This window comes from Dromiciops gliroides, chromosome 1 (assembly GCF_019393635.1).
Source record: "Dromiciops gliroides isolate mDroGli1 chromosome 1, mDroGli1.pri, whole genome shotgun sequence".
NCBI lineage: Eukaryota > Metazoa > Chordata > Mammalia > Microbiotheria > Microbiotheriidae > Dromiciops > Dromiciops gliroides.
In genome coordinates, this window is record NC_057861.1 from 176,246,859 (window position 1) to 176,269,466 (window position 22,608).

The 22,608-nt window shown below is 37.5% G+C and overlaps 1 protein-coding gene across 3 annotated transcripts in view; it reads left to right on the forward strand.

Annotated features, from left to right (window-relative positions):
* The window catches only part of RNF182 (ring finger protein 182), an 82,817-nt gene that overhangs the window by 29,443 nt on the left and 30,766 nt on the right, over positions 1-22,608 (forward strand). For 2 of the 3 annotated variants that reach the window (XM_043975632.1, XM_043975641.1), the window contains exon 2: positions 13,318-13,395. The exons of the other annotated variant lie outside the window; for it this stretch is intronic. The gene's annotated coding sequence lies outside the window, so the exon portion shown is untranslated. The remainder of the gene's footprint in view (positions 1-13,317; positions 13,396-22,608) is intronic. 3 annotated transcript variants of the gene reach the window in all.

Genomic DNA, 22,608 nt, shown 5'->3' on the forward strand with positions numbered 1-22,608 from the left:
GTTCAAATCCTACCTCAGACACTTGATATTTACTAGCTGTGTGACCCTGGGCAAGCCACTTGACCCTCATTGCCCTGCAAAAAGAGGGTTGGGTTTGCAAGTTCTGTTGTGGACATGCTGAAATTGAGATTCCTTTTAGATATTTAGATGAAGATATCTTGCAGGAAATTCATGGTATAGAACTTGAGTTCATGAGGGGAGGTGAAAGGTGGATAGGAATTTGTAAAATGAGCAAAAGAGTTCAGAGAGAGAGAGAGAGAGAGAGAGAGAGAGAGAGAGAGAGAGAGAGAGAGAGAGAGGGAAAGAGAGAGAGAGAGAGAGAGAGAGAGAGAGAGAGAGAGAGAGAAGACGAATGACTGATGGAGCAAGATTCTAGTAGAGATGGGAGTCTTTTTAGCAGTCTTCGAGGGAATTATTGTTATGATAATAAATACAGAAAAACATTTATAGTTTAGCAAAAAAAATTGTGGGCTTATTTTGAGACTCACCTTCAAACTTTATTATCATAAATACTACTTATCATCATCAGTATCTGCACTAATTATACAGACCTCAAAATATCCTTGAGAACTCAAATAATAATAAAAAAATTATCTCACAGACTTTCAAACTTTTGCTCACGGTTGCCCAGATTTAACACTGATACATAAAAAAATTAAGAACAATATTTTAAAATAGATGTCTCCTTATCAAATACTCCTAATTTCCAAGTTACATGATGCAAAACTTTGAAAATAAAGAGACCTGAAAGAGGAAATCAAAATCATGAGACAACAGGCTGAGGTACAGATTATTGCTATTATCCTGTCTGCTGCTACAGTGGTATGGAGGATTTCAATGAGCCAACAGAAGATGAACTAAGATCTTAGTGCTTTTTTTTTTAAAAAAACAATTTTCCACATTTATTTTTTGAAAGATTCTGAGTTCCAAATATTTCTTCCTCCCCCCTCTCAAGATACCAAGCAATCTGATATTAGGGTTGTACATGTACAACCATGTAAAGCATATTTCCATATTATCCAACAAAAAAAACCCAGTTATTTTATCCATCTGTACAGTAAGCGACATAACATTGTTTCTTTTTTTTCTTTTTTCTTTTTTTAGTGAGGCAATTGGGGTTAAGTGACTTGCCCAGGGTCACACAGCTAGTAAGTGTTAAGTGTCTGGGGCCGGATTTGAACTCAGGTACTCTGACTCCAGGGCTGGTGCTCTATCCACTGTGCCACCTAGCTGCCCCCTTAACATTAAGCTTAAAAGAAAAAGGGTAGGTTAGTGATTCATTCCAATATGTTTTGTTTTATCAGAATTCTATTTAAAAGATGAGAACTTTCAGATAATAACAATAAAGCTAATAGTAATCTCTGTGTTTCAGGGTCATGCCATTTATAAAGTTCTACATGTGTAAAACAAGGCAAGGGCAGCTATGTGGCACAGTGACACCAGGGTCTAGAGTCAAGAAGACATCTTTCTGAGGTCAAATCTGGCCTCAGACACTTACTAGCTGTGTGACCTTGGACAAGTCATTTAACCCTGTTTGTCTCAGTTTCTTCATCTGTAAAATGAGTTGGAGAAGAAAATGGCAAAAGCACTCCAGTATCTTTGCCAAGAAAACCCCAAATGGGGTCATGAATTGTTGGACATGGCTGAACAACAATGAGAAAACAATGCAAACCTGAAGTATTAAATTCACATAGAGAAACAAGGAATGTAATCATCACAGAGTAGCCACTTCCCTGGAGGGGAAGACCAGTGGCAATTCACATTCATTGTACTCTCTGGGTACACCTAAGATAATCATGATTACTATCAAAAAGCATATTTAAGGCCCTGTCTAAATGTGTGTGGCCCTGTGCCTAAAGTTGGTCCCTTTCTCCCATTGCTGGTAGTCATAAATGCATAGGAAATCGTTGTTGTCTATAGAGAAATCTTTATTTAAATCAGGCCATTTCCATGCCTTTGAATAACCTTTGTTGTAGAAAAGTTGTCTCTCTCAGTCAAACACTGACTCCTCAGCAAAAGCACAACATTGAGTAAATGATTATAAAAGCAAGTTGAAGAAATGGTCCCTACTCTTGGGAAATTTACAATTTAGTTGGGTAGATATACTCACACCCTACAACTAAATAATACAAGTACAAAAAATAGGTGCTGATTATATGAGGTAATATAACAGTGGGATGTGAGGTCAGCCCAGGAAGGCTGGGAGAGTCTTCAGTTAGGTTTTGAAGAAAGCTATCCAGGTGCATTGATGAGGACATGTCAGGTAAGAATCAAAGATTTGGATCTGGGAGGGATCTTAGAGGGATCTAACCTAGCTCTCTCATTTTATAGATGAGAAAACTAGGATCCAGAGAGGTTGAGATTTGCTCAAGGTTGTACAAATAGTAAAGAATAGAGCCAGGATTTGAATTCATGTCTTTTGGCTCTGTGCCCTTTCAACTGTAATACAGTGCCTCTTATCATAAGCATGGAGGCTGGAATGATGGGAACTGTAAAAAAAAATAACAGCTATGTTAGAGCTGAGGGGACTACTGAGGTATAAAGTTGGCAGGTAAAAGGGATGCAGTCAATGGGAGGTATTTACCTTCTCTCATAATCCTGCCACAGTGGTTCTTGCTATCTACTGTTACTTCCAGACTTTCTCTTTATTACTCAGCATCCTCTCCTCCTTTGAAGTACACCCAATTATGATTTTCCATTCAATCCAAAAAATGTTGACTATAGTCACCCCCAAGCCATTTTTCCTTCTTTTTCAAAAAGTTCAACATTTGGTTCGCTATCTTCCTTTTCTCCCTAACTCCTGTCCTTATTTTAGGGGGCTTTAATATTAACATAGATATTCCCTGAAACTCCCTAATCTCCCAATTTCTCATCCATGACCTGCTCCTTCATTCTACCTCATCTACACATAGGGATGGTTACCCATTGGATCTCACCATTTTCCTTGAATGTTCCTTGATTAGAAACTGACTTTCACCTAGCTGCCTATAACCCTTCCTAAACCTAATTTGTGCCCTCATCAATATTTCTAATCCCTCCACACCCTTAGTACTAGCTACAAGTGATTACTTCTTCTCTGACTTCACTTTCTTCTCTCTCAAACATTAATACAATAATTAGCTGCTGCAACTCTGTTTTCCTCTGCTCTTGACTCTATTGCCCCAATGTTGCATTACAACTCATCTCTTACTATACCTAATCCTGGATTATTTCCACCACTCAATTCCTCTGTTTCTACTCATTAGGTGCTGAACATGGCTGGAGAAAGTCCTATAACACTGCTAATTTACTGAAAGTTGCAGCTCAAGTACCATCTTTTATTTGAAGACTTTCCTGATCTCCTCAACTGCTAGTGTCCTTATCCCAAATTATCTCATATTCTTGACTCTACTGGGCATGGAGTCAAGAAGACCCGAGTTCAAATCCTGTCTCAGACATTTATTAGCTGCCTGATCCTGGGCAAGTCTCTTAACCTCTATTTGCTTCAATTTCCTCAACTGTGAAATGGAGATAATAATCTTATTTTCATCAATCACTTTTCCATCAGACCCATACTTTTTGAATGACTAACACTAACAGAAGAAAACAAAGTCCAGGTCTTTTACTTCTCTATATTTGGATAGTTCTTTTCTGTGTAGGGTTCTTTTCTTCTCAAGAGCTTGGGAATCTTACTAAAGCAAGGAATTATTTTGAGTTAAGTCAAGAGACAGGCAGTTTATAGTTGCCAGATATATTTCTGGGATCCAGATATTCTGTTTTATTGTGTCTGAAAACTACATTAAAGTAACATCAATGGAAATGAAGCTTGTTAGCACTATGTAATTTCCAGCCAAAAATGACAAATTAAAAGTGTAAAGTTTTGATTTGAGATAACAAAAGTTTTCCCAGTGGCATGCTCTGTGCACACACACACACACACACACACACACACACACACACACACACACACACAAATGTGTATTTAATTCCCTTGCAGAGCAGATGATTCAATCTAATAAAGCATTTAACAAAATGCCTAGTCATTATGTACCCAACTGTGTACCAATTTTTTTTTTTTGCTATGATTGCTCACTCTTGCAAATAACCTGGAGTCTTGGATCCCGTTCATATGGGACTCAATCCCCACTAGTGGTGATCAATGTCCTGTGCCTTGATGAGGGGCAGGGTAGAGTTGGCGAGAGTAAGAGAGAGGAGAGCTTTGGCCTCTTCCATCTCTATAGGCTCTTGAGTCCTTTTGTATTCTCCAGTTTCTTCAGGAACTTCTGGCTTCCAGATTTGAGACAGAGAGAGAGAGAGAGAGAGAGACAGAGAGAGAGAGACAGAGAGAGACAGAGAGAGACAGAGAGAGACAGAGAGACAGAGAGACAGAGACAGAGACAGAGACAGACAGAGAAAAACAGAGAGAAAATGAATGAATGAGTGAATGAATGCCAACTCCATTTCAGGTTGTTGAAGGGAGAATAAGACTCTGGAAAGAAGCTGACATGAGAAGAGCTAGCAGCCTCCATCATGTCCCTATCTTCACCTTGCCACATTCTTCCCTTCTCTTTCCTTACCCATTCCCTTTTTTCTTCTCCTCCCCCTTTCAGGGAATTTTCCCTTAGGTGAGATCTGGTACCTTCTCTTTCAGTTGATCGAATTGCCTTGTTCCCAATGAGAGAGCTTTGTCATCCTGTATTTTCTGATATATTTTCTCCTGTGTGTACTTCTTCTGATTTCTGTTTTGCTGTTGACTTCGATAAATGGATTTCTTCAATACTTTCTATGTGTGTTCATTGTGGAACTGGTATTTGGTAGAATGGGAATCAAACCTTGGATAAAGAGCTTTTCCCATTACTGGCCAGAAATCAGAAGATTAGCTCAAACATAAAAACCACATCCCCTAGAATAATAATATTTAAGGGAGCAAATAGATAAAATTCTAGTCCAGTCTCTCCTCTTTTTCTGAGGAAAATAGAATTGTTAAACTTCTGGCTCCAACCTCCTCCTTCTCTTCTTGGCAGGAAATGAAGTGTCCCTTGGAGAAGGGTGGGAGGAAAAGATGTCTTTTATGCCTCTCTTTGAGCCACACAATGACACCCCCATGGTATATGTGGAGGACAGCTTTCACTACATATAACTGACTGCTAACGGAGGAGACCTTCCTTAACAAAGAACCAGGGAACACTGTACTAGGAGTCATGATCTTTCAGTTGGAGTGTTGGCATTATTAACTGTGTGGTCATGGGCAGGCAATAACCTCTCTGGGTCATTTCCTCATTTCTGAAGTGAAAGTATTAGATTAGGTGAACTGTCAAGGCAGAGTGGAACTAGAATAAAATGGCCACACTTCTGTCCCAGGAGATGATATCGTAGGGGTGTTTCTTTTCCTCTGGATAAATGCTGATGACCTAGTCAACATGGTCACTCACCTATACCTTCCAGGTTGTAATCACCCAGGGTTTCGCATCCCTCACTTGGGTTATGCCTACCCACCAGGAGAGTGCCCAATAGTGCCATCTAGCCTGGAGATGCCAACCATGCTGGATCCCTAGGAAATATCAATAATGATGGCATCGCACACTGGCCAATATTGTTCCCTCCAGCTGCCATACCCTACCCCTTGTAGTAAACTCAGGCCTAGAGTTCCCCAGTACTACTCTACTTTCCCTTTCCACAGTGATTAAATTTCCTTCTTCCTTAATCTTTTCCTTTTATCTTATGGTGCTGACTTTATCCTGGCTTCATTCTAAAGACGCCATATTTCTTGACATCCTCTTCAGAGCTGACTGCTCCTTCTATTCTAGCCCTTAACAGAAAGGGTTCAGGAGAAGCATTTGGTTGGGTCCCTGTAGCCATTCTCAAACCCTCCTTCTGCCACTGTCACTCAGTAAACACCTCTCCTCTTTTAAATTTCTCCATTCTGTTCAGATCTTATTGTCATTTGTGGTCCAACAGGTTACTTTCCATTTTTGCCAGTAACTTCACTACCTGGCTCACAAGCTTCCTCTCTTGTCTCTTTTGAACACCATGGTCTCCAATTTTCCCCACCTCCCCAATTCCTATGACTATTATCTCCATTTTTCCTTAGCTACTCCCTGGATTGGTCATACCTTAGAATTTTTCTCATGTAAGTCAACTCAATTGTACTGGGTCCTGGTAATCCCCATTAAGACTCTCTGCTAAGGTTCTGTCTAGCTGTAAATTTTTTTGATATGTGGTTCCCTCTTTGCAAACCTATTGGCATTGTACTTGATGTGAATTAAGCTGATAAGTAATGAAGTTGCTAGCTTGCTATTTTGATGTGAGAACAATCCAATCATTGAACCACAGACAGATGTAGTCATTGACTTCACACCAGAATTCTGCTGTGGCTGATGTTATCTGCTTTTCTTGGTTCTTTCTTGTAGTCAGTATCTCCTTTGCTATGTAATGATCAATAAATAATGGAACATGTTTTCTTACTTGGGGGATGTAAACCTTCACATAACCCAATCTCCTTATTTCAACAGATGTTCTTGTGTTCCTTAGTTTTCTTTAGTTTATGATATCTGCATTTTTTATGCCCTCTTCTCTTCTGGTCTTTCCTTCGCTTCTGATGTAGCTAAGACCAAACACTGATTCTGCACTACAGTCACATAAAATCTCTTGTGAGAAAATGAGTAAGATGAAAAGGCAGGAGACAAAACCATATCTTTTACTTGATCAGAACACAAGTGTGTCTCTCTCTGTGCCAGTCTCAAGAGCATCTCTTAAAAAGGTTGTGAATAAGCAAATTGCTAGCTAAGTCATATTTTAAACACAGTAGAAAAGCCTGCTATTTAAATTCAGTTATAAAATAAAATAATGTTCCCTGATTTAATGTTTTATGTATTGGAATTTTTGTCTACTGGATTTTAAAAGAGGTATAGTAACTACTATGCTTCTAATGCTTGGAAAAGAGTACAAAATACTCCAGGCATAGGCATGCATAGAGTGTTCCCAAGGTGTACATGTCATATGCTCCTGGTAGAACACAAATTCTTTAAGGGCGAGGCCTATTTCATTCACACGCAGCTCACACTTTCCTATACCTTGTGCTTCTAGAATAAAAACAACAATAACAAAAGACTAGTTAGAATGCTATCACCTCTTCTCAGAGCTATTGTAATAGCCTCTTACCCCCATTTGTGCTCCTAGTCTCTTTTTTTCTCTAGTCTCTCCTACAGAATACTATCAGACTAATTTTCTAAATCATGACTCTGTTTATGGTTTCAGATGTACTTTGTGATAAAACCTTCAATGGCTCTCCATTGACTTCTGATTTATTTTTATTAATTTATAAATTTAAAATTTAAAATTGTTTATTTTAATGATCTCTCCCACATGCCTGCTCCCATTAAAAAAATAAGAAAAATAAAATTCTTATAACAAATATGAATCTTCACGCATTGCCTACTGAAGTAATACTGGATGGAATGGTAGGTTGGGGCCAGAACTTGGAGGAACTTGAGTATCAAGATAAGGAACTTATCTCCTGTAGTCTCTCAATGTGTATACTATATTTCAGACAAGAAATGACTTATTATTTCTCAAATGTGTTCCCCTTTTATGTCTATGCTAAATGAGAATGTTATTCCTTCTATCTGGAATGCACCTTTTCTCTCCAACTCTGACTCTTCATGACCCTATTTGGTGTTTTCTTAGCAGAGATACAAGAGTGGTTTGACATTTCCTTCTCCAGCTCATTTTATAGAGGAAACTGAGGCAAACAGGGTTTAGTGACTTGCCCAGGGTCACACAGCTGCTAAGTACCCGAGGTGAGATTTGAACTCAGGTCTTCCTCTCTGTGAGCCCCGCACTCTATCCAGTTGTCTTTCCATTAAGATCTAGCTCAAATATTAACTCTTCATTAATTATTCTTTGATTTTGCTTCTCCCTCTCAAGATTTTATTCACCAAATATTTGATAGCCTTTTATGTAAACATTGTGTGTGTGTGTGTGTGTGTGTGTGTGTGTGTGTTTGTACATCAAAGGCTTGTGCTAAAGGCTGGCTAACAATGCAGAATGAATAAAAAATGTGACAGATAGTCCCATAAGAATAGTATCAGAAGTGCTAAGTATCAGAATCAGCTGAGGCTGGCCAGGGGGAAAAAAACCAGTTTGTTCATTTTTGTTTTGTTTTGTTTCAGCTATATTGGGGAAAGGGGGAGGATAAAAAAGGGATAGGACTGCTATTCAGAGTGGACGGGACAGTGATAACTGATGACAATTCTCTCCAGATTTAGCATGTTTCTTAATTGTTGACTCATGGCTTTTACTTATTCCACAAACTTCTTGACCTCTCTGCAGTATTTTCCCTCTTATCTAAACATTGATCTCATCAGGTTTGATTATTTCTAGGCAGATAATTCCTCATCTATATATGCAGCCCTAGTCTCTCTTCTGAGCTCCGGTCCTTCATCAGCTGCCTACTGGACATTTCAAATTAAACATTTAGTATTAGGCATTTCAGACTCAATACATCTAAAAAGCAGAACCCAACATCTTTCCCCACAAATACAACTTTCATACTTCACTGTTTCTGTCAAGGGTAGCCTTGTCGTCCTAGTCACTTAGATTCACAAGTCAATTGGAGTCATCTTTCAGTTCTCACTAATCTCTTGTACACAGTCAACTATCAAGTGTTACCAGTTCTGTGTCCATACTCTCTGATTCCAAGGCTGACCGTGCCTTCTCTTGTACCCCCAGACTGGTCCCATAGGGCCAGGAAGCAGAGTTTGCTTTCTTCTTGCTCTCCAGCAACTTTTAAATTCTCCTCTTTGTCGCTGTTATTCAGTAGCCGCCACCTCTCTTGCATCTCTGCCCTTCTGTCTACCCCATAGACATTACTCTAGCTCAAACCCTCACAACCAGTTGACTGGGCTATTTCTAGAGCAATATAGCAAAAAATATTATAGAGCATATTATTAAAGAGGAAATTCTGATGACAAAGAATGGACACGGCTTCATCAAGAACTGTTCATACTGGATTAATCTTTTTTTTCCTTTTAGACAGGGTAGATAAGGAAAATGTTCTAGGTATAACTTACCTAGATTTTAGCAAAGTATTTGCCAAAGTCTCATGCTATTTTCTGGATAAGATGGAGAGATATTGTTCCCAAATACCACGATTAGGTGGATTCAAGTCTGATTGAATGACTATACTGAAAAGGTATTCCCTAATGGTTTATTTCTGTTTGGAAGAAGTCTCCAGAGGAGTGCCCCAGAGCTCTGTGCTTGGTTCTGTGCAGCTTAATATTTTTTATGGATAACTTATATAAAGGCAGAGGTAGCATCCTTATCAAATCTGAAATTGACACAAAATTGGGAGAGAACAGTTAAACCACTGTATGCCAGAATCAAGATTAAATTGTGAATGACGGGGGCAGCTAGGTGGCACAGTGGATAAAGCACTGGCCCTGGATTCAGGAGCACCTGAGTTCAAATCCGGACTCAGACATTCGATACTTACTAGCTGTGTGATTCTGGGCAAGTCACTTAACCCTCATTGCCCTGCCCCCCCAAATTGTTAATAACAACTATTCTCAACAATATAATGATCCAAGACAATCCTAAAGGACTATTGATGAAACATACTATCTGCCTCCAAAGAAAGATCTGATATTGATGGATCACAGACTGAAGCATGCTATTTTCTCATTTTCTTTCATTTTTTCTTTTATTTAAGTCTTGCTCAAAATGCCTAATATGTAATGTTTTACATAATTGCACATGTGTAACCCATATTTGATTGCTTACTGCCTCAGGGAGGGAGGAGGGGAGGGAGGGAAGGAGGGATAAAAATTGGAATTCAAAACTATAAATAAAAATGTTCATTACTTTTATATATATAAATAAATGTATATATATATGTATTGACCAAAACAAAAAGCTCAACAGGGTACAGTATTGAGCCTAATCTAATAAGATGAACTTCAAAAGGGATAAACAAATGTCATACACTTGGGCTAAAAATAATCCTGGCCACCACATTTTAGGAAAAACACTGATAATCTTGAGTGTCCAGAGGAGGGCAGTCCAGATTGGTGCTGGACCCTGAGTCTTTGCTATATAAGGATCAGACAGACATTTACCCTACAGAAGACTTATAAAAGGGATATGATAGCTGACTGAAGAAGTCTCATGTGGAAAAGAGATAAGACGTTCAGTTTACTACAGAGGAGCAATGGGTAGAAACTGCAAAGAGTTGCAAATCTAGATTTGCTTTAAGGGAAAACTGTGTAGCAAAGAGAACAATACAAAAGAAGAGTGGTATGTGGTGGATTCTCACCCTGTAAGCAAAGACTGGATGATCTGACCACTTGTCAGACTTGTTTGTTGTAAGGAAGATTCTTGTTCAGATGGCCTCTAATGTCCTTTCCACTTCTAGATTCTTTGATTCCATTATTGATCCTGTTATTTGTCACATTCAGCCTTTTCTTTAGGCATTCCTGTACATGAATCATCTCTCCTCTTAGACTATACAGGTTTTTGTTATTCTTCAGTTGTTTCAGTCATGTCTGACTCTTTGTGACCTCATTTGGGGTTTTCTTGGCAAAGATATTGGAGTGGTTTGTTGTTTCTTTCTCCAGTTCATTTTACAGATGAGGAAACTGAGGCAAACAGGGTTAAGTGATTTGTCCAGGGTCACACAGCTGCTAAGTGTCTGAGGCCACATTTGAACTTGGCTCCTCCTGATACCTGGCTTCAGATTCTATCCACTTCACCACCTAGACTATAAGCTAGTTAAGAACAATGACTAATTTACTGATTGATCTTACATATAGTAGCTAGGTAGTAAGAATTTGAATCAAAGAAAACAACTTGCTGAAGATCACAGAGCTTGTTTGTAGCAAGGCAAAGATGAACTAAAAATCGTTTTCTAACTTTCAGTCTAGTGCTCTTATTTTGTAGGGGTCATCTAAGGATGACCTCTGTTGCCCACTTTTCAATATTGTTTTAGCAGTTTCAACAAGAATTACATGGCAGTTTGGTGCTTCTCTTCCCCCACATTCATGGTGGGGAGAAGACGAAAGGGGATCTCTTGGCACTGACTCAAGATCTGTTGATAGACGGGGAGGGTATCCACAGTCAATGTTTGTTTATTTATTAAAAAATATACTAGATAAAAAAAATAAAATTAAAAAAATATATACTAGAGAAGTTCTGTGGTTTGTTTCCTCTACCATGAACCCATTAGTCATATAACAGTTTTGTTTCATTGTCCAAAAGAATGTCTGATTATATGGTTTCAACAAGTTCTAGTTGTGTTATATTTCTGAAAAGAAAAATCTGAATCACCAAACCTGGAATTTTTTTCTCTCTCTTGCAAGTCTTTATGGATTTTTATTGCTTAAACAAACATTTCTTTTAGCTTAGTGTCTTTGGTACAGATTGATTCTGTTAGGCAAAATTGACAGATTGAATTACCACATTCTCATACTATTTAATTGGGGGAGGGTGTCGTTACTAAAATGGGAGACAGAGTAGATGGGGAGCTAGCTTCAGAGACAGGAAAATATATTGAAGATCTTGATTACACAGAGTAGCTTTATGATGTGCTTCATAGGCAGTTCTCTAAACCTGCAGAGAAGGTGCTGCTGACCTGCACTGGTAGAAGGCATTCTCTCTTCTTGGAGTTCCCAATACTAAACGAAATCACAGGTTCAGTCCCAGTCCCGTTTGCTTAAAAGAAACAATCAGTACAATCTATAGAGCCTGAAATTAAAAGTGAGCATTCAGATCTGAAAGCTCCCTCCGTATTTATCATCCTGGTCCCTTGACCTCACTGACCATTCTAGCTCCTCATAGTGTTTCTTTTTTCTTCCTTCTAAACTCAAACCATCGACCTCTTTGTATTCATTGCCACCATTTCTTTTCCGCTGGTTCCCAACTTGATGTTTTACAATCTGATTTATATCCTTGTGATAGCTTCTATTATGTTTACCAGAGGAGTTCCTTTGGGCCAAATCTAGAAACTCTTCATCATTTGTATCCTTTTTGAGTTGACTGCTGCTTCGGAAATTGTTAACCATCTCCTTTTCCTTTGATATTTTTTCAGATCTTAGTTTCAAAGATATTCAATTTATTCTCCTTATTCTCTTCTTATTTCTCAGATTACTCTTCTCTTGCTGACTTCTTTTATTCCCTTCCTCCTTTGCATCCCTTAAATTGCTTCTCAGGCGGATATTTCTTTTATTCTCTGTGTCCCACCCCTAAGTTTTAGTTCTAGGCACCTGGTATTTCTCTATGTTCTTGTCTTGAGAAGCTCAGACTTTCTTAGTTTAATTTTTATGGCTTTAATTATTGACTGTGTGCAGAAGACTTCTAGAGCCACATCTCTGACGTCTTCAGTCCCTTATTTCTCAAGACCTCTAAGAAAACTTTTTCCTGGAGATACTATTGTATACTCAAACAAAACTTGTTGAAAACAGAGTGAAGTGAACCTTACCACCCTCCTACCAACTGATTCCCAAGTATTTATCTGCTCTCGTTTCTTACTATGCTTCTAGTGCTTTAGGCAGTAAGAACTTTTTACTTTATAGACCTGGAACCTAGGTGGTCCGACTCTTTTTTTGTTTTGTTTTGTTTTTTTGCAGGGCAATGAGGGTTAAGTGACTTGCCCAGGGTCACACAGCTAGTGAAGTGTCAAGTGTCTGAGGCAGGATTTGAACTCATGTCCTCCTGAATCCAAGGCCAGTGATTTATCCACTGCGACACCTAGTTGCCCCCAGCTGACTCTTAATCAGTGATTTTTAAAAATGTTTCTCTCTCTCTCTCTCTCTCTCTCTCTCTCTCTCTCTCTCTCTCTCTCTCTCCACACAGACACATATATACATATATATGTGCATGTGTGTATGTGTATATAGATTTTACCTTAGAATTAAAAAGGAAAAAGTAGCCCTTACATATTAGAAGCAGTATATAATCGTTAAGTTTCTTTTGTATGCAGTGCTTGTTAGATAACCACAGAAAGCCTTGAAGAATAACTTGCATTTCTCCTCCCTAGATTTAACAGACCTCCTTCCTAACAAGTATCATTTTTATCACTTTAAGAATATACTGAGAGTTTTTACTTCAGTTCTAGCCCACACAGTTGAATATATGCCAGTCAATATATCACATCATGTAGTTTTGTTACAAAGTGAAAAACGGATTAAAAATTGACATCAGTATGCCCATTAAGAAAAGCTTCCCAGAGCCAATAAATACAGTAGAGAAGTATCTCTTTTCCCTGAAGTTTGGACATTTGTATATACATTTGAAAGATTTAGCACAACAAATTTATATCTTATTCTGTTTTCCCTCCTTCCCCAGATCTATATATTATTAGTTGGAACAATTCACTAGCAGGATTGCTCATTACTTGACAAATCAGAGCATAGTTGGATTTTGGTGAGTATAAATCTACCATGGTTTGGGAGTAACTTTGATGAATACCAATGATTTTATGTATAGATGTATGCATGTGTACAGACACACACACACACACACATATATATACATACATATACATATAGTTATATGTATATTATTTTAAGAAAGTGAGAATTTAATAAAACATTTTACTAAGTGTTTGAAATAAGAATATTTGATTTGTTTTTGCCTTTGTTTCAGTGCAACTACCTTGATGAATGATTTGTTTTTCTCTCTTCTCTAAAAAGAGTTGTTTGTCATTTTTTTCAAAGAGTTAGTGGAAGCTCTGAGAGACTATGTTGATAGCCACTTTACATAATACTTAAGGGATACTAGAGAAATTGTAAAAGTTCTAAGGACAAAGTATGCCATTTCAGATTAAAATGTAAAAATTTTAAAAGAGAGACTGAATTATAAGTGATTTTTTCTGAGAATTCTGTGTTTTAGGCAGAATTAAGTATTAAGAATTAAGTAAGCATCTGTTACTCATTGTAGACAAGTATGCATTAGAGTTAGGAACACTAAATGGTAAGGACAATGAATGTAATTTGTGGCTTTATTGATGTGTCTTTTCTTTACTACAGAATCTTGCAAAGTGCACCTGCATACATCATTGTGTTAGATGGTATGGATTGTGATTTTAAAATACAGATTTATGAAACTGACATTCAAGAAAATCAAGACATGGTTTTCATTACATGTGAAAGACTATGGAGTGCACAGAGAAAAAAATGGGATCTGAGTCTTCGAGTTGGAAGTGTTTTTATAGATCACTTAATCTAGTCTTCACAGAATCTCTTAAGTTGGAGGGCACTTCAGTGACTCCATAGTAACCACAGCTCAACAGGGAATATTCTCTTCAACATCCATAACAAGTAGCCATCCAGTCCCCATTCGAAGATGTCCAATGATGATATTTCAGGCATTTTTTGATAGAAATTTTACAGATGAGGAAACTGAGGCAAATTTTCCCCTACAGTCTTCTTCATTGCAGTTTATACCAGATGTTTCTTGTTCTGCTTTATGGGGTGGAGCAGAAAAAATGAATTCCTTTTCTTTATAACTGCTCTTCAGAAACTTGAAGAGACAACTATCATATCTAGGGCTAAGGATACTTTTATGCGGACTATCCATTCCCTAGTTCTTTAACCAGGGCTTATCCAGTATGTTTTTCAGTCTTCTCACTGGCCTGTTCACCCTGCAATGATTGTGTTCTACTTTGTCAATGCTCTTTTAAAATGTGCTACCCAGTGTTGAACAAAATGCTCCAGATAGGATATGACTAGGGGAGAGTATGAAGGAACTCTGTCATTATAGGTATCTTCTTTCTTAATTTAACTTAAGAACATGTTAGGTCTTTTGGCTTCTAGTCATATAGTTAATATATTTTCTATATGAATTCTTGTCCAACCATTGGTCCCCATTCTAGTCTTAGGCTTTTTAAACCAAAATGAAGGACTTTGTTGTTATTAAGTTTCACTTTTGTTAATTCAGTCCATTGTTCTAGCTTTACAGCATTTTTTTGGATATGGATTGGGTCCATGCCCATTGGGTTGATTAGGAAACCTCCCTAATTTTGTGACATTCACAGTTTTAATAAGTCTGTCATTTATGCCTTCATTTAATTCATTGCCAAATATGTTAAGCATAATTGGGCCAACGTAAGATTACTGTTATATCAGTTATTACTCCTTGAGTTAGACTCCAAATTCAGTTCTAAATCTACCTAAGTATATTATAATGTAGCCCACATCTCTCCAGCTTGTCCACAGGAATATCATAAGAGACTATTTTAAATTTAGTTGTTCTGAAACCTAAGTAAACTATGCCTGCAACTTTCTCCTTATCTGATAGTCTGGTAATCCTGCCAGAAAAGGAAATAAAGTTAGTTTTATATGACCTGTTATTTTAAAAAAATGTTTTATTTATGTTTTTATCAATATATTAATCATTTCAATGAGGAAAAAGAAACCCTCGTTCCTCCCCTTTACCCACCTTCAAACTGAACTCTTCCTTATAACAGAGAAAAGCAATGAATTAAAAAAACACCTCCTAGAGTAACCATATATGACAACATATTATATTACATTCTAATCCATTAGTCCCATCTCTCTCAGCTGTGAGAGGGTAAATGTGTTTCACTGTCTAGTTCAGGGTTTCTTAAACTTTTTTTCCATTTGTGACCCTAAAATAGGTATACATAACCTTTTACTGTTGCCAAATTTTTCATGATCCTATGTGGGGCTGCCACAGTTTAAGAAATTTTGTTCTAGTTTCTTTTATCATAATTGGTTTTCAATTTTTAAAAATGATCTTTTCATTTATATTATTGTAGTCATTGTATATAAAATGCTTTTGTTTACTCTTATTTCATTCTGCATCAGTTCATACAAACCTTTCAGTGTTTCTCTGAATTCTTCATTGCTTATTGGGAAAAAATACCTCATTTCATTTACAGAGAATGGTTTTGGACTCACTCTCAATGACAAAGGTTGACTAGATCTCTACCTCAGAGTTTCATGGACACCCTTGAGGATTTGAGTGTGTCTCAGAGTTTATTGGCTTGAACACCCATTCTGGTATGTCCCCCACATTCTCTGTTAACTGCTGCTTTTTAAATTTCCCAGTTCCAGTTAGGTAATTTGTATCAATTAGTTTTTACAAAAGGGTATTTACCACTTTGAAAGAACAGATGTACAAACATTTCCTTTCATTGCCTTTGGGCACACTCTTACAGATATTACCTTGGGTTTCTGGGGAGAGAGGGCTCAGGCTTAGTGCAGTGTCTACATAACATCTGTCCTACCAAGCTCATGTTCAAATGCTTCATAGTAGCAGAATAAATCTGTGTATTAACTACTGCTGCATCCTGATGGTCTTTTCTTAGGGTCTTGGTGCAGGACTGGCTGGCCTCTAAACCCAGCAGCCTCTCTGCTACTTCATCTCTTGATGGCTTTCTGTCTTGATCTTTCAAAGCTTATCAGGCCACAGCTATCTCTATTCTCCTTCACCTAAAACACAAAAAAAGAGGTAAAGAACTGAGGCCCAAGATTTCTCCTCTTATGGTATTGCCTTTCACCATAATGCAGCTAGGTAGGAAGGCATCAGACCAAGTGACTGGCCCTAGCTGATGAACACTTGTGGAATGCTCTCCAGTTCTGTCCAAGAACCATTCAGCTGTCCATGTCTTCTTCATTGGTTAGCAGACCAGAATCAGTTACAGAATGTCTAATCCAACTCAGGGAGCAAGACACTTCCATTCTACATCACCATGTCTCTCCACATGGGGGCTTACATTAGCCTAGAATGCTGATGTCTGCTCAACAGCTCCCATTACACATTCATATACTACAGCTTTCTTAGCCATTTTCTAATAGGCTTTATTCATTTTACCCACTTTATTCAATCAGTCAATCAACAGGTATTTATTAAATGCCTAATATATGCCAAGCACTGTGATAGGTGCTGAGGATACAAAGAATGAGACAGGGGTAAGGGAGATGGCCAAATTTGAAGATAGGAAGGAACCAATAAGGAAACATTGAAAATTTGAGAGAGAAGGAGGGGATGATTGAAGATACAGTCTGCTAGAGAAGATGAGAGGGCATGAGATCAAGGACACATGTGGAGGTGTCAGCTTTGACAAAAAGAAAGGCCACCTCTTTGTCAGAGTTGGAGGTTAAGGAGGAGAGCATGAGAGATGATGTCAAGGGGGTTTTAAGATGAAGAAAATTGGGCAGTTGGGTGGTGCAGTGGATAAAGCACTAGTCCTGGATTCAGGAGGACCAGAGTTCAAATCCAGCCTCAGACACTTGATACTTACTAGCTGTGTGACCCTGGGCAAGTCACTTAACCCTCTTTGGCCTGCAAAAAAAGATTAAGAAAATGGAAGGAGAGGAAGCTCATGTCAAAGGGCCTCAATATGCTTTGTAATGTGAGAGGCACAATCATCAGCTGAGAATAGGGGAGAGGAGATGTGGGGGGCTTGAGGATGGGAGACAAAGTTTGGAATACCTCATCTGGGGAATGAAATGGGTATCAATTATTGACAAATCAAAGGACCACCTTGCTGCAATGAGAACTCAGTTGAGATTGTATAACATGAATTTGTAATATACCTAGTCAGCAAAGTTGTGGGATTTCTTCCAGACTCATGAATCAGAGTAGAGGATATGAATGGTGGCTAATCTTTGGCAAGAAAATAGTGGCAAATATGATAGGGAACCAAGTGATTCAAGAGTAGAGGACAGTGTAGAATTGAAGGGAAAATGGAAGGGGTGGAAAAGGAAGGGGAAGGGAGTTAGCATTTACATATCACCTACTAGGTATCAAACACTGTGCTAAGCACTTTTACCGATTATCATCATCATCATCAATCATCTCATCCCCACAGCAACCTCTGAGGTGGGTGCAATTATGATCCCTATTTTATCATTGAAGAATCTGAGGCAGAGGTCAAGTGACTTGTCCAGAGTCACACAGCTGCCAAGTATTTGAAGCTAGATTTGAACTTAGGTGTTCCTGACTCCAGACTCAGCATTCTGCCCACTATTTCACCAGTTGAAATGGCTCATTATTGGGCTGAGGTTGGAAGGGGAGGAAAAGGAAGTCTGAGCAGGGGCCAAAGATTGAGAAAGTATTGTGGGGTAGAAGGAATGGAGGTCAAATGAGAGGGTAAGGAACAGGTGTAGAAGGGGTGAAGCATAGGGAGAGGTTATAATTAGATAGGAGAATGCCAGTTTCTAATTAGGGAAGTGGAACACTTGTGGACAAGGGTGAGATCCATTGTGTGAGCATCACAGTGAACAGGAATGAAGGACTAGGTCATTGGATTTAAGGAGGAAGAGGTAACATTTCTGGGTCCTTATTAGCACAAAGAGTACAGTTATGGCTGTTTTGGTATATATTGGGCCTTTATTTCTTTCTGACTTCCTAAGGGTATATGTCTACCAGTTCCAACTGAGTGATGAGGTTGAAAGCCAGACTGTGAAGGGTTCATTGCACTGTGACAGTGGATGTGGAAAGTTTAGTCAGTTTTTTTGTATAATTCCGAAGTAATGTCTAGAATGGTTGGACTAGTTCATGGCTCTTCCAAGAGTATATCTTAGTGCCTTTCTTTGCACAACCCCACCTTCATCAACTGTTCCTGTTTGTTGTCATCTTTGCTAATTTGCTGTCTGAGGTGAAACTTCAGCATTGCTTTAATTTTCATTTTCTTATTATATGTGATTTGAAGCCCATTTTCAAATGGTCATTTATAACTTGCAATTCTTTTGAAAACTTGATATTCTTTTATGACTTACTGGGAAATGCGCTCTTAGTGTTATATATTTGTGTTGATTTTGTATATATCTCGGATCTCAGGCTTTTATTGTTGATTTTTTTTGGTAAATATTTTCTTATTTGACAGATTTTTCCTCATTTTCTCTTCTATTACTTGCTCTTGATGAATCCATGCTTGCTTTTAATAATCACCTATTTCCTTTTTAAGTGCTCACAAATCCCTTTAATTTTATTTCAGGAATCACAAAATTAGAAGTGACCTCAGAACTATTCTGTACTTTTGCCAAGAGTCCAGGTCACATTCATAGGATTATTGAGGATTGGAGCATAAATTTATAGCTGAAAGGGCTCTTAGAGGCTGTCTAGTATAATATTTTCATTTATAGATGAAGAAACTGAGCCTGAGAGATTAAATAACTTGTCTAGGGTCACATGGCTCACAGGTATCAGAGGAAAGTGTTGGATCCAGTTATTCTTGACTCCCAATTCCAAGCCTTGCTCCACTACCCCACCTGCTTGTTTGCAGACTCCACTTTTCTTTTCTTATTTGAAAATAAGCACATTTGCCCAATTCTACTGAAACTCTTCACCTCTCCACTACTTTTCGAAGGTTACTCATGATGGTTTATTGCTTACACCCAGTAGTTCTGTCAGTTTCCTGGGATGTTGTTTGGCTGTGTTTAATAACCTGGACTCTTGAAGGATAGCTAGGTGCTTTCTTGCCTTCTACTCACTTATCTTGGTTTGTAACACTTTACATTAATGCTTTTTAATTCTATGTGTCCTTGTTGAAAGACCATTCTTCTTGGTAGAGAAAGCAAGCAAAATAAGAATTCATTTGTTTTCTTTTCTCACCATCATTGATTATTACCAACCCATCTATCCTGAGCAATAGTTTAGTTGCTTCTATGATCTTCTTCTTCCTCTTCTTCCTAATGTAGCTTTAAAAGCCCTTTTTGTGACTTTTAGCATTCATTACCAGCTTCAGTTTGTTCTGAATGTTAATGCTACTAATAAATACCATTCATATGGATCTATGCCTCTCTGTTGTGTTCATCCTCAGACACCTTTATTTGCTTCTATTTCCTGTTTGTGGCTTAAAAATTTAAGTTAGTTGATGAATTTTCTATGCATCTGCAATGGTCTCTGAACCATTCTCCCTCTTCTTCCTTATTGGAAATATTTGTATCTTCAGAATTTCATTCTTAAGAGATCTCTATTCTTTTTGGGTAGAAACCCCCTATAGAATTTAAGACCATACCAATTCCTTTTTTCACCCCCTGAAATATGCTCTTCCAAAATCTAGAGGGCATATTAGACTATGCCCTACTTTCCTTTTCTTCTCTGTTACAGAGTCTAAGATGGAGGGGCTCTTTTCCTCCAAGGGTCCCATAAATTCCTCTTATATGATTATACTCCTTCATTATTCTCTGAGCTCACATTCTAACTCTCTAGACTTTTTTCTCCACTCTGATCCAGCACTCTTCCAGTGAAGTTCTTCTTCAGATTGGTCAGTTCTTCCTAGAAACTCCATTTTGAGGAGAGTGTCCAGGACAGTCATATTCACTTTATTCCTCTCTGGGATCCACCCCTGATCCTGAATTTCATTCTCCATCATGATCCTTTAGCCTTCTTACTCTAGAAGATTATTCTGCCTCAGCAGACTTATACTCATCCCCCTTTTTAGCTTTTATGGGCTGCCTTCCACCATTACAACATCAGCTCCTTGTATATGTATTCTCCAGTGCTTCGCACACTGATCCTCACTCATATGACCTTTACCATATTTCCTTTATCTAATCCTTGGCATTTCCTTATATTATTGTGTGCTCCTAATATACAGTGCTGTATGAAAACCCCTTCTACAAAATCCTAGAAAGGTAGTTGTCCAACCTCTTCCTGAATTCTTCCTGGTAAAAGTGATAAATAAAAACTGACTTATTATTACCATAAGAAGCAAAACGACTGTTGTTATAATTTTAAATTATTTGGGTTGTACATGGTGGTATATCAGTCACTAAAATTGTGATAGAAGGTAGTGTGTTACTTCTAGTCATGGGTTTTGGAATGTAACAGTGTTCATTTGTGACCAGAAGGTAGCCTCTATCTGCCAAAGTAGAGTCTCATATTGTTTTGAGGAAAACACTGTTTCTTATTCATTGTAATAGGTGTAAGTGAGTTAATCATCTTCATGCTTACATCTAATATTTAGAAATCATTCTCAGAGATTGTATTGTTAGTTTCCTTGGAAACTTTCTTTATATAGTTAGAGAATTTTGTTAAACAGAAATCCAAGAGAACAATATAGAAAGAAATATAGTTGTTATAGAAAAAAATTAAGTTAATGTGAGATAGTCATTTTCACTAGTGAAATTACTGAAGTTTTGGTCAGATAATTGAATGAGGGATTGTGACTACACACCTCAGAACAGTGTCAAATAAGCTAAAGAAAAATAAAAACAAAGGGCAAAGGAAAGAAACTGTCATAGTAATGCCTTGCAAGAAAATTATTAGAAAGACTGAAGAAATGAATAAGCAAAAGGGAGGCTCAAATTTGATAAATTAACACCATATGATTAAGAAAAAAAGCAAGAAGAAATCTCTAGGAAAAAAAAGAACAAGACTGCAACAACTTCAACTTTGGAGCTCTTTCTTCGAGACAGGTATGATCCTGATTCAGAAATCAGGTAGGGATAAAGTAGAAGAAGAAAACTGTAGACTACTATCACTTAATGAACATTAATAATAATAATATTAACAATAACATAAAATACTGGCAAAGGGATTATAGCAGTATATTGTAAAATTATTCATTTTGACAAAGTTGGATTTGTATCAGAAAGTGGTTCAACATTAAGAAACAATTAGGATAATTGATTATGCATAAAAGAAAAACATGAAAGGCCACAGAGTTATGTCAATAGATAGAAAAAAGCTTTTGCTAAAATGCATTACTTACTTATCTTAAAATCATTAAAGGATGTTGTAATGGAAGGACCATTAGTGTGATCAAATGACTTTATATAAAACCATGACCTAGAGTTATTCATAATTAAGAAATGCTGAAAGTTTTCATAATAAGATTAGGAATGAAATAAAGATGCTCATTGTTACCATTACCATTTGGCACAATACAAAAAATAGTAGCTATAGCAATAAGACAAGAAAAATAAATGAATAAACATTGACAAAGCAAGATAAAATGATAATTATTTGAGAATATGGTGGTTCACAATAGACATTACTATCACACAGTTGCCTGAAAGACATAGAGAATACAAGGTCCCACTATGGTGATTGTTTGTTAAAGCATCTGATTCAGTAGAAAAATGTTACTTAAAAGGCTTTCTTCCAGTAAGGTGTCTCTAGTACATATATCAAAATGAGGCAAGATAACTTAATCAATAAGCATTTCTCCAACACCTCTTGTATAATAATGATGATGATGGGTTAACATTTATATAGTGCTTCTATATGGCAGGCACTATACTGAACACTTTGTAATTATTATCTGACCTGATTCTCACAACCACCTTAGTAGGTGGTATTATTATTATTATTATTATTATTATTATTATTATTATTATTATTATTATCCCAGTTTTATAGATGACAAAACTGAGTTAGACAGAAACTGAGTTAGACTTGCTCAGGGTCACACAGTTAGTGACTGAGGCAGGATTTGAACTTGGGTTTTCCTGACTTCAGGCCTGGTGCTCTGTTCACTACACCACCAAACTGCAGGTCAGGTACTATGTAGGTGTTAAAGATACAAAGGCAAAAATCTTATCAGATAGAAAATATGCACATAGATGAGCATATACAAAATATTCAAAATAAATATAAGGTAATTTTTAGGAAACAGTATTAACATCTTAGAGGAGGAAGTGTGCATCAAAAAAATGGTGT